This window comes from Etheostoma spectabile, chromosome 6, assembly GCF_008692095.1.
Source record: "Etheostoma spectabile isolate EspeVRDwgs_2016 chromosome 6, UIUC_Espe_1.0, whole genome shotgun sequence".
NCBI lineage: Eukaryota > Metazoa > Chordata > Actinopteri > Perciformes > Percidae > Etheostoma > Etheostoma spectabile.
The window spans coordinates 24913968-24927241 of NC_045738.1; positions in this window are offsets into that span (position 1 = coordinate 24913968).

Below are 13274 nucleotides of genomic sequence, written 5' to 3' on the forward strand. Positions count from 1 at the left end.
TGTTAAAGGCATATTTTTCTCTTTTTCAGACTACTCTAAAAAGGAATCCTGACGTTATTCCAGCTTCATTCAAAGTGTGGGGGAGAAATCACCTATCCATTGTTTCTCTCAGGTAACTTCAGAGCATTCTGATGTAGGATTTTAAAAATAAAGCCTACAATGTCTAATACATAGTATAATTTAAATCTTTTTTGGGCAATTAAATGCGTTATTTTCTCTTTTTCAGGCAACTCTAAAAAGGAATCCTGACGTTATTCCAGCTTTGTTCCAAGTCTGGGGGAGGTATCAACTATCCACTGGGTCTCTCAGGTAATTTCAGAGCATTCTTATGTACGGTTTTTAAAATACAGGGCTTAAAAGTAAAGCTATATTTACGTTTTTTCAGGATGTTAAATGCATATTTTGCTCTTTTTCAGGCTACTCTAAAAATAAATCCTGACGTTATTCCAGCTTCATTAAAAGTCTGGAGGAGACATTACCTATCCAGTGTGTCTCTCAGGTAATTTCAGATCATTCTGATGTAGGAGTTTAAAAATAAAGCCTACAATGTCTAATACATAGTGTCATTTTAATCTTTTTCAGGCTGTTAAAGGCATATTTTTCTCTTTTTCAGGCTACTGTAAAAAGGAATCCTGACGTTATTCCAGCTTTATTCCAAGTTTGGGAAAGACATCACCTATCCACTGTGTCTCTCAGGTAATTTCAGAGCATTCTGATGTACAGTTTAAAAATTAAGGGCTTAAATTCCAAGTCTGGGAGAGACATCACCTATCCATTGTGTCTCTAAGGTAATTTTTAGAGCATTCTGAGTACGGTTTTAAATTAAGGGCTTAAAAGTTAAGCTAATTGTGTTTTTCAGGCGGTTAAAGGCATTTTCCCCTTTTTCAGGCTACTCTAGAAGGAATCCTGACGTCATTTCAGCTTCATTCCAAGTTGGGGGAGACATCAACAAAACCATTGTGTCCCTCAGGTAATTTCGAGCATTTTGATGTACAGTTTTAAAATTAAGGGCTTAAAGGTATGGCTATATTGATTTTTTTCAGGCTGTTAAAAGCAATTTTTGTCTTTTTTAAACTACTCTAGAAAGGAATCTGACGTTATTTTAGTCATTCCAAGTCTGGGAGAGACATACCTATCCATTGGTTCCCTCAGGTTTAAATTTTAGAGCATTCTGATGGGACAGTTTTAAAATTAAGGGTTAAAGGTATGGCTATATTGAGGTTTTTTCCGGGCGTTTTAAAACATATTTTTCTCTTTTTCAGGCTACTCTAAAAGGAATCCTGACGTTATTCCAGCTTCATTCCAAGTCGGGGGGAGAAAACACCCAGCCAGTGTTTCTCTGGTAATTTCAGAGCATTATGATGTAGGATTTTGAAAATAAAGCTACAATGTCTATACATAGTATAAATTTTTAAACTTTTTTCATCTGTTAAGGCATATTTCCCCCTTTTTCAGGCTACTCTAAAAGGACCTGACATTATTTATTCATCCAAGTCTGGGGGAGACATCACCCATCCAGTGTGTAACTCAGGTAAATTTTAGAGCATTCTAAGGGACAGTTTTAAAATTAAGGGCTTAAAAGTACAGCTATAGTGACGTTTTTTCAGGCTGTTAAAGGCAATTTGTCTCTTTTTCAGGCTAAAACTAAAAAGGACTCCCCGATATTATTCCACTTCATTCCAAGTCTGGGGGAGACATCACCTATCCAGTGTGTAACTCAGGTAAGTTCAGAGCATTCTGTGTAGGATTTTAAAACTAAGGGCATAAAAGTAAAGCTATTGACGTTTTTTCAGGCGGTGTAAATGCATATTTTTTCTTTTTTCGGCAACAACTAGAAAGAAATCCTGACGTTTATTCCAGCTCATTCCAAGTCTGGGGGAGAATCACCCAGCCAGTGTGTTTTCTCTGGTAATTTCAGGGGCATTGATGTAGGATTTGAAAATAAAGCCTACAAAGTCTAATACATAGTATATTTTAATCTTTTTCAGTTGTTAAAAGGGATATTTCCCTCTTTTTGGCTACTCTAAAAAGGATCCTGCATTATTTATCATTCCAAGTCTGGGGGGAGACTCACCTATCCCCTGTGTAACTCAGGTAATTTCAAGCAATTCTTAATTACAGTTTTAAAATTTAAAGGGGTTAAAAGTACAGCTATAGTGACGTTTTTTCAGGCTGTTAAAGGCCTATTTGCTTTTTTAAGGCTAAAAAAAAAGGACCCTGATATTTTTCCCCTTCATTCCCAAATCGGGGGAAATCACTATCCCGTGTGTAACAGGTAATTTCAGACTTTTTAAGTACGGTTTGAAAATTAAGGCTTAAAAAAAAGCATTTGATTTTTTTTCAGGCTGTTAAAAAGGATTTTTTCTTTTTCAGGCGACTCTCAAAGAAAAACCCGAGTTTTTCCAGGTTCCCTTTTTCCAAATCTGGGTGAGACATCCCCTTTCCCCTGTTTCTCCAGTAATTTTAGAGCATTCTGAAATTTCGTTTTAAAATTAAGGCTTTAAAGTACAGCATAGGAGTTTTTGGCGTTAAAACAAATTTTTATCTTTTTCAGGCTACCTAAAAAGGAATTTAATTATTTCAGCTTCATTCCAAATTTTGGGGGGAGCATCCTATAAATTTTGGGTTTTCGGTTTTCAGAGCTTTGATTAAGTTTTTTTTAAAAAAAAGCCCACAATGTTTAAAAACATGTATAATTTAAATCTTTTTTTGCTGGGAAAGGGTATTTTCCTCTTTTCGGTACTTAAAAAGGAAATCCCGAAATTCCCGTTTCATTCCAAATCGGGGGGGACTCACCTTTCCAGTGGTAATCAGGGACTTTTGAGATTCTAATGTACATTTTTTTAATTAAGGGCTTAAAAATAAGCTATAGTGACGTTTTTTCAGGGTGTTAAAGGCCATTTTTTTCTTTTTTAGGCTCTTTTAAAAAGGAATCCGACGTTTTTCAGCTCATTCCAAGTTGGGAGAGACCCTACCACCAGGTTTCTTAAAGGGAACTTCATTTTATTTTGCATTTCATTCTCCAGCATTGCTTCTCCCCTTCATTCCAAAAGGGTTGGGAAAATCACCCCCACGTTTCTCGTTAATTTCGAGCTTTGATTGGTTTTAAAAATTAAGGGCTTAAAAAGTAAAATATTGACGTTTTTTTTAGGCTGTTAAAAAATTTTTTTCCTTTTTAGGTCTCTAAAAAAATCCCACTTTTTCCCGTTCATTCCAAGGTTGGGAGGAAATCACATCCCGTGTTTCAGGTAAGTAAGTTTGATGCGGTTTTAAAAAAAGGGGTTTAAAAATTAACAATATTTACTTTTTTCAGGGGGTTTAAAGGCAATTTTTCCTTTTTTGGGGTTTTTTTTTTTAAACTAAAAAGGTTCTGAAGTAATTCCAGGTTCATTCCAAAATTTGGGGGGGGACATCAAACCTTGTTCTCGGTAAATTTAAGATTTTTTGGGGATTTTAAAATAAAGGGGCCCCAATTTAACTAGTATAATTTTAAATTTCTAGGCTGTTAAAGGAATATTTTCCTTTTTTGATACTTAAAAAGGGGAAACCCGACGTATTCCGGGGTTTTTCAAAGTGGGAGGAGTAATACCCCATCCTGTTTCTCGGTAAATTTAGAGCATTTGAGTAGGATTTTTAAAAAAAAAGCCTACAAAGTCTAAAACTAATAAATTTTAAAAAATTTTTTTTTGGCAATTTAAAAGCTTTTTTTCTTTTTCAGGCAACTCTAAAAAGGAATCCTGACGTTATTCCAGCTTTGTTCCAAGTCTGGGGGAGGCATCACCTATCCACTGGGTCTCTCAGGTAATTTCAGAGCATTCTGATGTACAGTTTTGAAATTAAGGGCTTAAAAGTACAGCTCTATTGACGTTTTTTCAGATGGTTAAAGGCATTATTTTCTCTTTTTCAGGCTAATCTAAAAAGGAATCCTGACGTTATTCCAGCTTCATTCTAAGTCCGCTGGAGACATTACCTAACCAGTATGTCTCTCAGGTAAGTTCAGAGCATTCTGATGTAGGATTTTAAAACTAAGGGCATAAAAGTAAAGCTATATTGACGTTTTTTCAGGCTGTTAAATGCATATTTTTCTCTTTTTCAGGCAACACTAGAAAGAAATCCTGATGTTATTCCAGGTTCATTCCAAGTCTGGGGGAGACATCACTTATCCAGTGTTTCTCTCAGGTAACTTCAGAGCATTCTGATGTAGGATTTTAAAAATAAAGCCTACAATGTCTAATACATAGTATAATTTAAATCTTTTTCAGGCTATTAAATGAGTTATTTTCTCTTTTTCAGTCTAGTCTAGAAAGGAATCCTGACATCATTTCAGCTTCATTCCAAGTCTGGGAGAGACATCACCTATCCATTGTGTCCCTCAGGTAATTTCAGAGCATTCTGATGTACCGTTTTAAAATTAAGGGCTTAAAGGTATGGCTATATTGATGTTTTTTCAGGCTGTTAAAAGCATATTTTCTCTTTTTCAGGCTACTTTAAAAAGGAATCCTGACGTTATTCCAGCTTCATTCCAAGTCTGGGAGAGACATCACCTATCCCGTGTCTCTCAGGTAATTCAGAGCATTCTGATGTAGGATTTTAAAAATAAAGCTACAATGTCTAATACATAGTATAATTTTAATCTTTTCAGTCTGTCAAAGGCATATTTTCCTCTTTTTCAGGCTACTCTAAAAGGACTCTGATTTATTCCAGCTTCATTCCAAGTCTGGTGGAGACAACATCTGTCCATTGTGTCCCTTAGGTAATTTCAGAGCATTCTGATGTACGGTTTTAAAATTAAGGGCTTAAAAGTAAAACTATATTGACGTTTTTTCAGGCTGTTAAAGGCATTTTTTTCTCTTTTTCAAGCTAATTTAAAAAGGAATTCTGACTTTATTCCAGCTTCATTCCAAGTCTGGGGGAGACATCAACTATCTAGTTTGTCTCTCGGGTAGTTTCAGAGCATTCTAATTTAGGATTCTAAAACTAAGGGCTTAAAAGTAAAGCTATATTGACCTTTTTTCAGGCGGTTAAAGGCATTATTTTATACTTTTCTGGCAACTCTAAAAAGGAATCCTGACGTTATTCCAGCTTCATTCCAAGTCTGAGGGCGACAACACCTATCCACTGTGGCTGACAGGTAATTTCAGAGCATTCTGAAGTACGGTTTAAAAATTAAGGGCTTAAAAGTAAAGCTATATTGACGTTTTTTCAGGCAGTTAAATGCATATTTTTCTCTTAAAAGTAAAGCTATATTGACGTTCTTTCAGGCGGTTAAAGGCATTATTTTCTATTTTTCAGGCTACTCTAAAAGGAATCCTGACGTTATTGTTATGGTGCAGGAAGGAGGACCCAAATGCAGAGCAGTAGGAGAGAACTAAAGCAGAGTTTATTGCAGCTAACAGTCCAACCAAACACAGGGAACAAAACCAAAATCCAAGAATCCACAATCCAAAACGGGGGGAAGGCGATGGCAAGGCAGGGTAAACGTCACGAGGAAAAACTCACGGGGAAAACAGGAACAAGCAGTCACAGTCGGGCAGGAAGGCAGGAGAAAAGACAAACATACCACATGGACTGGCAATGCTGACAGGTCACAGGACGACGGCAAACAGGCAAACAAAACTAGAATGATCCAACAAGAGACAAAGGAAACACTGGGGTTAAATACAGGAGGTAATGAGGTAATGGGGAACAGGTGAGACATCAGGTGAATCACATTAGGGCGGGGCTGGACAATCAGACAAACAAAGTGAAGCTAGACAAGACAAGACAAGACAGGAAGCTGACTATCAAAAGAACAGGAAGTAGAACAAACAGACACTTACCGGGAATCACAAGACAGAGAACCACACAGGGCTGGGAAGAAAACAGACAAAAACACAGGGAAGGCCAAACGGGGAAAATAACCCCCAACAAAACCCAAAACCACAACAGTACCCCCCCCCCAAAGACAGATCCCAGATGTCAAAAAACAAAAACCCCAAAAGGGAACAAAAAACAACCCAGAAAGGGCGGAAGACACTGGAAACGAGGGGGCCAAGGAACGGGGAAACCAAGGGACAGAAGGACACTGGGGACAGAGGCAAACCTTGAGCACTGGGGACAAGGACACAGGGGAGCATGGACAAAGGAGCCCGAGCAAGGAGGGAAACTAACGAGGGAGCGAGAAAGGGACTGAGGAAAAAGGAGCGAGAGAGGGACCAAGGAGGAGGGAATGAGAGAGGGATGGGACAAAGAAAAGGCACTAATAGCGGGCACAAGGAAGTTCAGAACAAGGACTGGAGACAGGTGGCGAGCGAGGGACCAGAGAGAAAGCAGAGGAAGGACGAAGGGTAGGGACACAAGGAGAGAGGGAGCGGGGCACGGAGAGAGAAAGGCACACAGAGCATGACAGACACAGGGAGACACAGAGACGCACCTAGAAAGAGAGACAGTGACAGAGAGCGGGAGACAAATAAACAGAACAAAGCGGAAGAGAAGACACAAAAGACAAGACAGACAGACAGACACCGGGAACGAAAAAGACAGAGGGGAAAAGACACCAGGACGGAGAGCAAAACCGATAGGGAGAAACAGAGAGACAACCAACAGAAAGAGAGAGAGAGAGAGAGAGAGACAGACAGAGACAACAAACAGAGCGAGAGTTACAGAGAGAAGACAGACAGACAGACACAGGGAGCAACAGAGACAGAGCCATGGAGACAGGGCGAGGACAACAAACAGCGAGGGATTGGAGGAGAGGGACAGAGAAAGGGAGCCGAAAAGGAACTAGAGGTAGGCACAGAGAGGGAGAGCCAGAGAGAGAGACAGAGCCACAGACAGAGAAAGAGAGAGAGTAGGACACAGAAACACAGAGTGAGAGACAGAGACACACGGAAAGAGTGAGATACACACAAACAAACAGAGGGAGAGAAGGGACAGGGGCCAGAGACAAGACCAACATAAAAAGGGGAAGGGACCAAAACAAGTTAACTAGACCAAACGGGGACCAAAGGACAGGAGAGAAATCCAAACCAAAAGAGGGGGGGAAAAAAGAGCCCCAGCAAAAAGGGAGAACCGAGAGCAAACAGACGAACAGAAAGGAGAAAGACGAAGATGGGAAAAGCAAGAGAGCGGGGCATTGGACGAAAATCGAAAGGGCGGGACAAACAAAGAGGACGGGGAGGAAAAGAACAAAAAAGGGGGGGGGAAAAACCAGCAGGGACAGGCACCCAAATTAAAAAGGCAAAAACCTAAAACGGAGAGTCACCCACCAAAAACAAAAAGGGGGATGGACCCGAAGGGACAGCCGGGAAAAGAAGCCCCACCAACCAAACAGAAAAAACGGGGGGAAAGGGGACAAGCAAGAGGGACACCCCAAAAGAATTTAACAACGAGAGGGGGCCCAAAGCGACCCGAAAAACGGGACAAAAAAGAGAGCAGACGACGAAAAACCGAGAGGGTAGTGGGGGAGAACAGAGCGACGACAAAGCAGAGGACCGGGGGGTCAGACAGCACATGGACAGAAAACACAGGGGACGGGGGCAGAGAGGAAAACACAAAAGGAAAACATAAAGGGAGCGGAACAGAGACAGACGTAGGGCGGAAGAAAAAAAGGAAAAGGAAAAGACCCAAAAAGCGACCACAAAAGAGAGCGAGAGGATTGGTGGGCAGCCCCGACCCCCGGGGGGGCCCCGAAGGGAACGAGGGAAGAGGAACGAGACTGGGAGCTACACGGGAGTAGACAGAAAAAACACATGGAGAGGCAGAAACAAAGAAAGAACGATAGAGAGACGCGGGGTAAATCGGCAAGGAGAAAAAGCCAAAGCCCGGGGCCGAAGAGACGTGACAAACCCAAAAAAGGGACAAGACCAGACACAACGGGGGACACAAACACGATTTAAGAAAACCAAAAAACAAAAAAGGAAGAGATACGGGGCACGACTAGGGGTGACTAAAAAACGCAGGGATCCTTTAACCCGGGGGAAGGGGCCCCAAAGGGGCGCGGGGGAATGTGCGGGGGCCGAGGACGGAAAAGCCCGAAAGGGGGCGCCGGGAAACAGAAAAGCCCACGGGGGGGCGCACTGGGAGCCGGGGAAACCCGGGGAAACCCCACGGGGGGGCACTAAGACCCAAACGGTATACTAAAAAAACCCCACTGGGGGGCCACGGGAAAAGAACCCCCCCAGGGGGGGGGGTTCACGGAAAGCCCGGGAGGAGCTACAGAAACCCCGCGGAGGGCTCACGAAGAGCCCGGGGAGGGGCTAGGGGAAGAGCCCGCGAAGGGACTCACAGAAGACCCCGGAAGGAGTCACAAGAGCCCCGGAGGGGCCAGGGAAAACCCCCGGGGGGGCTCACGGAAAGCCCGCGAGGACTCAGGGAAGCCCCCTTAAGGGGCACGGAGACCCATGGGAAAGGGGACAGATAGACCGGGGCGGAGGGACGGGGACGGAAAGACAGCACGAGACAGAGGGGTCTTCAGGGGCAGTTTTAGAGGGGACGGAGAAACGGCGAACACGAGGATAGGTGTAAACCCAAAATTTGGAGGGGTAAACCAGGACGGGAAAAAAAGACGGGACGGAAAAGGTGACGGGACTGGGACAAAGACTGGGACAGAGACAAAACGGGACGTGAAACAGGACGACATACACGGGACAAGCACGGGGGACAGGATCCAACGGGTACAGAGACGGGACAGAACCCCCAGTGGGGGGACAAAGACAAGCGGGGACGGACACCAGAAGGGGACTGGGGGAAAAGCAAAAAAACTGGGGGGACGGGGGTTCCTGCGGGCCTGGGCCCAAAGGCCCAGGCCGGAGGAACCCGGGCGACGGGCCCCGGGGGGCCCCCCGGAACCCGGGGACCAGGGTACCCCGGAGCCATGTCAAAGGGAAAAGGCCCAGTTGGGGGTTTGGGGGGTCGGGGCCCGCCGCCCCGAGGGCCAAAAACTTGGCCTCCGCCGGGGCAGGGCCACCGGCGCCACCGGGGGGTCAAAACGGGCCTTTCAGGGTCGGTGGTCTGGCGGCTTCGGGGGGGCCGGTCGGCCTTCGGGGGGCCAGGGGCTGGTCAGGGGGGCCGGTCGCCGGTGGGGTCAGGGGAGCCAGTGGGCCGGGGTCCGGTTAGGGGGCCACCTGGTAGGGGGGCCGGGTCGCCCGTCGGGGGTGGGGGGGCCCGGTCGCCGGTCGGTCTGGGGACCGGGGCCCGGGGCTGGGTCGGGGGGGCCGGTGGGCCGGTCGGGGGTCGGGGGGCCCGGTCGGCCGGTCTGGGTGGGGGGCCGGGGGGCCGTCTGGGTCGGGGGGGCCGGTCGGCCGGTCGGGGTCTGGGGGGCCGGCGGGGTGGTCTGGGCTTCTCCCGGGGGTGGCTGAGCGTTGGGTCTGGGGGCCCGGGCGCAGCATCGGGGGCGGGGGGTTCGTGTCGGGGGCCGGCTCACGGGGGGGGTCAGGGGGCCTGCGGATTGCCTCCAGTCTTTGACCTCCCGAAATCCGCCACGCTTGGGCCCTCACGGTCCCCGGTGGCCTGCCGGCGTTCCCCATGAGGGCACAGATGGTCAGTTTGGGGCCCCACGCTGCAGTTTTTTCCCCGGCCCCCAACAAAAAACGAGGGCTTTCCGCCGGGCGTAAAAACCGTCCAGGTTCCCCAAGCCCCCTGGGGCCCACGCGCGTCTGCTGGTCCAGATGGTTTGGGTTTCGTTATGGTGCAGGGGGAGACCCAATCAGGCAAATAGGAAGACAAAGCAAGTTTATTGCGCTAAAAGTCCAACCAAAACAGGGAAACAAACCAAAACCAAAAATCCCCATCCAAAACGGGGGAAGGGGAGGGAAGGCAGGGTAAAGCACGGGAAAAACTCACGGGGGGAAAAAAAACGCTCACTCGGGCAGGGAAGGGGGGAGAAAAAGACAAATACCACATGGAGGCAAACTGACAGGCCCAGAACGCAAAAAGGGAAAAAAAACTAGAAGATCCCAAAAAGAAAAAGGAAAAACTGGGGTTAAAAACAGGGGTTGAGGGAACGGGGGGAAAAGTGAGACTCAGGGAATCCATTAGGCGGGGCTGACTCAACAAACAAAGTGAAGCTAGATAAAAAAGAAAAGCAAACGAAATGACATCAAAAACAGGAAGTAACCGACACTTCCCGGGGAAACCAAGCGAGAACCCCCAGGGCTGGGAAGAAAAAAAGCAAAAACACGGAAGGCCCCAAAGGGGAAAAAAAACCCCCAACAAAACCCCAAACCCCAACGTTTTCCATTCTTCCGCGGGGAGCATCACCTACCATGTTGCCTCTGGTTATTTCAGAGCTTTTTAATTTTGATTTTAAAAAAAAAGCCTACATGTCTAATAATATATAAATTTTAAAACTTTTTCAGGCTTTAAGCTTATTTCTCTTTTTCAGGGTACTCAAAAAAATCGACGTTATTCCGCTTCATTCCAAATTGGGGGGAAAACACCAGCCCGGGGTCCTCGGGAAATTTTAGAAACATTCTGAGTAGGGTTTAAAAATAAGCCTACAATGTTAATGTATATTTTTTTAATCTTTTTCAGTCTGTTAAACATATTTTTTCCTCTTTTTCGGGGACTCTAAAAAAGGGCCCCGATATTTCTCCCCTTTAATCCAAGGTTTTGGGAGAGAAATCACCTATCCACTGGTCTCTCAGGTTTTCAAGCATTTTTTGTTGTGGGTTGGGGTTTTTTTTTTGGGGGATTTTCCATTTGGGGTTCCCGGTGTTTTGTCCGGTTTTCTTTCCCATTGGTGCATAGCTGTCTTATGTTTTCCCCGGGGTTTTTTGTTATTTTTCTCTTTTTTTTGGTATCAAATTCCGTCTTGTCCTGTCTTTTAGTCTAGCTTTACTTTTTTTGTCTGAGTCCACCCCCCCCTAAAGGATTCACCCGGTTTTTCTCATCGTTTTTCCCCATTGGGCCCCTTCCTCATTTTACCCCAGGTTTCCTTTCTCTTGTTGATCCTTTTGTTTCCAGCGGTTTGTCACCTCTCCTCTGTTCCCGTCCAGTAAGACTCCCCCAAATTTTTGCCTTTTACCTCCCCTGTGAGTTTTTCCGCCCTTGCTTCGGTTTTTGGGTTTTTTTTGGCCCCGTGTTTTGACGTTTTTTGGATCTGTTCTGCTTGTTTTCCCCCAAAAAACGCTTTTTTCCTTCCCCCTGCTACACTGCGTTTGGGTCCTCCTTCTCGCCCCCATCACAACACATTCTGATGTACGGTTTTAAATTAAGGGTTTAAAAAGTAAAACCATATTGACGTTTTTTCAGGCTGTTAAAGGCATTTTTTTCTCTTTTTCAAGCTAATTTAAAAAGGAATTCTGACTTTATTCCAGCTTCATTCCAAGTCTGGGGGAGACATCAACTATCTAGTGTGTCTCTCAGGTAGTTTCAGAGCATTCTGATTTAGGATTCTAAAACTAAGGGCTTAAAAGTAAAGCTATATTGACCTTTTTTCAGGCGGTTAAAGGCATTATTTCCTCTTTTTCAGGCTACTCTAAAAACGAATCCTGATGGTATTCCAGCTTCATTCTAAGTCTGAGGGAGACATCACCTATCCAGTGTGTCTCTCAGGTAAGTTCAGAGCATTCTGATGTAGGATTTTAAAAATAAAGCCTACAATGTCTAATACATAGTATAATTTAAATATTTTTCAGGCTATTAAATGCATTATTTTCTCTTTTTCAGGCTACTCTAAAAAGGAATCCTGACTTTATTCCAGCTTCATTCCAAGTCTGGGGGAGGCATCACCTATCCAGTGTGTCTCTCTGGTTATTTCAGAGCATTTTTATTTAGGATTTTAAAAATAACGCCTACAATGTCTAATACATAGTATAATTTAAATCTTTTTCAGGCTATTAAATGCATTATTTTCTCTTTTTCAGGCTACTCTAAAAAGGAATCCTGACGTTATTCCAGCTTCATTCCAAGTCTGAGGGAGACAACACCTATCCACTGTGGCTGTCAGGTAATTTCAGAGCATTCTGATGTACGGTTTGAAAATTAAGGGCTGAAAAGTACAGCTCTATTGACGTTTTTTCAGGCGGTTAAAGGCATTATTTCCTCTTTTTCAGGCTACTCTAAAAAGGAATCCTGATGGTATTCCAGCTTCATTCTAAGTCTGAGGGAGACAACACCTATCCACTGTGGCTGTCAGGTAATTTCAGAGCATTCTGATGTACGGTTTAAAAATTAAGGGCTTAAAAGTAAAGCTATATTGACGTTTTTTCAGGCTGTTAAATGCATATTTTTCTCTTTTTCAGGCGACTCTAAAAAGAAATCCTGATGTTATTCCAGCTTCATTCCAAGTCTGGGGGAGGCATCACCTATCCACTGTGTCTCTCAAGTACTTTCAGAGCATTCTGATGTACAGTTTTAAAATTAAGGACTTAAAAGTATAGCTCTATTGACAATTTTTCAGGTGGTTAAAGGTATTTTTTCTCTTTTTCAGGCTACTCTAAAAAGGAATCCTGACGTTATTCCAGCTTCATTCTAAGTCTGCGGGAGACATCACCTATCCAGTGTGTCTCTCAGGTAAGTTCAGAGCATTCTGATGTAGGATTTTAAAAATAAAGCCTACAATGTCTAATACATAGTATAACTTTAATCTTTTTCAGTCTGTTAAAGGCATATTTTCCTCTTTTTCAGGCTACTCTAAAAAGGACTCCTGATATTATTCCAGCTTCATTCCAAGTCTGGTGGAGACAACATCTATCCATTGTGTCCCTTAGGTAATTTCAGAGCATTCTGATGTACAGTTTTAAAATGAAGGGCTTAAAGGTATGGCTATATTGATGTTTTTTCAGGCTGTTAAATGCATATTTTTCTCTTTTTCAGGCTAATCTAAAATGGTATCTTGACGTTATTCCAGGTTCATTCCAAGTCTGGTGGACACATCACCTATCCACTGTGTCTCTCAGGTAATTTCAGAGCATTTTGATGTAGGATTTTAAAAATAAAGCCTACAATGTCTAATACATAGTATAATTTTAATATTTCTCAGGCTGTTAAAGGCATATTTTTCTCTTTTTCAGACTACTCTAAAAAGGAATCCTGACGTTATTCCAGCTTCATTCAAAGTGTGGGGGAGAAATCACCTATCCATTGTTTCTCTCAGGTAACTTCAGAGCATTCTGATGTAGGATTTTAAAAATAAAGCCTACAATGTCTAATACATAGTATAATTTAAATCTTTTTTAGGCAATTAAATGCGTTATTTTCTCTTTTTCAGGCAACTCTAAAAGAATCCCGACGTTATTTCCCCTTTTTTCCAAATCTGGGGGGGGCTCACTATCCCTGGGTCTCTCGGTTTT